The 3,306-nt window shown below is 37.4% G+C and overlaps 1 protein-coding gene across 1 annotated transcript in view; it reads left to right on the forward strand.

Annotated features, from left to right (window-relative positions):
• Nucleotides 1-3,306, forward strand: part of AUTS2 (AUTS2, activator of transcription and developmental regulator) — a 566,981-nt gene that overhangs the window by 490,068 nt on the left and 73,607 nt on the right. The window lies entirely within an intron of this gene.

A 3,306-nucleotide genomic window follows, 5' to 3' on the forward strand; every position in this document is an offset into this window, starting at 1 on the left:
GCGGGAGCGCGGGCCGGGAGTGAGTCAAGGCGCTCTGTCTGGACGGGAAATATTTTAGCAATACGTCGCCTTGAGTGGCAGGACGTTCCTCGAGGAGGGAAAAAACACTCTTTCGGTCATTTTTTTGTTTTTTCTTTCTTTTTTTAGCCCGGGGACTGCCGACGGCTTTCGTTTCGCGTTGGAAAGGATTAAGCGGGGCTGGGTAGCAAGGGGATTTCTAGGGGAAAACGGGCAGAGGGCAAAGGAGGGAACTGTTTGTGATCCGCTTGGGCTCTGCTTTCCACGCCGGCTGCTGGAGAAGCTGGAGGAGGGTGACTTTTTTCAAAGACGTTTGTTGGGGCCCTACTGCACCTTGGCTAGAGTCGTGTGCGCGCTGAATCCGCTTGGAGCCGCGTTCCCCAGCGCACCGGGGGCAGCAGATAGCGCCTCCTGCCCATTAGCTGCTCGGAGAGGACTTGAGCGGTGGCAGTGAGCTGGATGAAGGGGAACGAAGACGCGGGTTTAGTTGTCTCCCGGAAAGGGGAGCTCTGAGCTGGTCTCCTTCGCTTAACCATCCAGGTTTGACCCCTTAAAGCACGCGTCGCCGAAATAAGAACACTTCGTGGGCTATAGGTGCTGGTCGATATAGAGGCGTGCTTAAGTCAGCACTGCGAGGACAGTATATTGTAACCTTCTGCACGAGTGTAGAGTTATTTCAAAAGATTAATTTGGCCTTCTGTTCTTTTAGTGCGATACGACTACTTAATTATGGAAAAAATATTAATTGCATCGAAATTAGTTGATACGGTATCATTTGCTGGCAGAGATTATATTTATTGCTGTATCAGTTGTACATTGACTGCGATCAGTGTCTCATATTTAAACCAAATTTAAAAGTAATCCAATACACAGGCAAAGTTTCGTCTCTTGGTTCAAGCTAGCGAGGTGGTTATTGGTTATTTGTGTGGTAACCTGGGCAATGTTATTTTTTTGAGCTGCTGTTCCCTTCAACATCGGGGTCAGTAATGCAAAAATGAGATTCGCTTTCTGGCAACCTTTGTCTTTGTGAAATTATTCCTTTAATATATGCATATCGTGCTGCTGATCGTATCCCTAATTTGCTCACGAGTGATGCTCCTGCAGAATGTATTGTGCACCACGTTATGCCTAACAAGTGCCACTTGGAGGTCTCACAACAGTGTTTCTTACCGTTTTATGCAATATAAGGGAAAAGATTTCACCTGAAAATTCTTAGCTTAAAAAAAATCTGTTGGTTTACTTTTGGCATTAGAGCAAACTTCTTAAATGTTTTCCTCTCTCTCGCTGTTGTTTGGAAAAACCGAGGGAGTAGGAAACACACAGCTTCCCTATGCTGTTTCATTTTAAAACAGTAAAATAAAATAATAATTGAAAGTGTAAGAAGGTTTGGGGGTTTTTTTAATAAAGTGATACGGGTTTTATTTTTAGAAGAAATACTGGTGTGGAGAGTTCTGACTTCTAAGGGAAGCTGCATATGAAAAGGCAACAACAGATGAGATTCACTGGGAAAGGTTATTATTTTTAATCAGAGAGCAGGCTGATTGGCAAGGTTATGAAAGCACTGAGCATCTCTTAATGTGTTGGACTAATATCGGACTGCTCTTTAAAGCACGTGGCCTTCTTGATCTCTTCAATTTGTACTTTATTCACATATTTTCATTAATTTAGCGAAAGTCGTCACCAAATAATAAATCCATCACTGGGCAATAAATCCAGTGTTTACAAGGTATTTAATCGAGAAGAAGTATACCGCTTCAGCTTTTAAATAAGCCAACAGTAATCTAGTAAAATCTGTTTAGAAGTCTAAAAAAGAATAAAGCCATTTTTAATATTAATCACAGAAATCTCTTCTGTTGTTAACTTGAGGGCAAGGAAATTATTTCAGTGTGGTATTATAGTATAACATGCAATCAGAACAGTATCGACTTATTTATCTATTGGTAATTTCACACCTAAATTTTAATACTGTAGAGATATTTAAATACCTTGTTTGATTTTTTTTTCTTGGTTTTGAATTCAAAAATTCCTGCCCTTTAACAAAAAATACAACCTGCTTTCCAAATATACAATGCTCTTTAATTATTTTTCCTGAATCCAGTGAGAAAACTGTTCTGTATCAGTGAAAAAAGAAGACTAAAATATTGCTCAAATGTTGCATTTTTTTCCTCTCTGACTGCAGTATTTTGTTACTGAGCACACTTCTTTCTGTGTATTTTCAAAAAGCAGACCATCTCTCCACAGTGTTGTGTCCAAAATATAGTTCAAATTTGAACAGCTAGCTGTATTTTATGATTGTGGATAGGGTACAAGTTTAAGCTTTAGATGTGTATGTATATACGTGTGCGTACACATCCGTACATAGATGCCTAAACTTCGTTCTTTCTATTTTTGGAATCAGGATGTTTGCAAAATTAATATTTGCAGTGTTCTGCAGTCTGATTTCTTACCATTATAGGTTTTGAAAGGAGGAGCACAACATTTTTTCATGAAACTTAAATAAGGCTTTTAAGTAATAGGTAAAAAGATTAACTAAAATACATACATACAAACAGCAGTAGTAGATAAGATGCTAACACAATTTTAGGAGGAGAAAAACCTCCCATAGATAAAGATAACATGATGAAAAACAAAATGGATTATTAGTTTACTTACAGACTGTGGTGTCTAGAATCAATTATTCTGACTGAGGCAAATCCTATGTGGAAATATTACTATTAAATACTAATAGTGGTCTTCTTTTTCAAAGAATATATAAGAGCAATTTATATAATTACTAATTTATCAACCCTGTTTTAAAGATACTAAAAAATCAAATGGTTACCACAGTAGGGGGTCTCCCAAAATATTAAAAAAAAAAAAAGAGAGAAAAAAGAGAAAAAGAAACCCACAGTTCTGCAAATTCCTGAAACTGGATTATATGATTCAAAATCATGGCTCTTCTCAATTGCAAAATCAATGTCAGAATGTATTGGATAATTACAGTACCAAAATACAGTTTGTGTGCAGCTAATACGTTGAATAAAAAATCATTTCTTTCTTTATTAAATAGAATTTTTCCAAATAAATATCTGCACTGCAGGGTGGTGAAGCACAGCCAAATAGCACCACCTTATGGACGTTTTCTTCTGAGGCTGCAGCTTTCATTAGCTCTCTTGGTTTTGTTTCCTAATTTGCTCTTTTTTTTTTTTAATATAGGTACATATATGTGTGTATATAAATATACTGGCATATCTTTTGAAACGTAACACTTGTAGAAGATGTAACTTTTTTTTTTTTTTTTTTTTGTTC

The sequence above is a fragment of the Apteryx rowi genome, unplaced genomic scaffold (genome assembly GCF_003343035.1).
Source record: "Apteryx rowi isolate R43461 unplaced genomic scaffold, aptRow1 scaffold_20, whole genome shotgun sequence".
Classification (NCBI taxonomy): domain Eukaryota; kingdom Metazoa; phylum Chordata; class Aves; order Apterygiformes; family Apterygidae; genus Apteryx; species Apteryx rowi.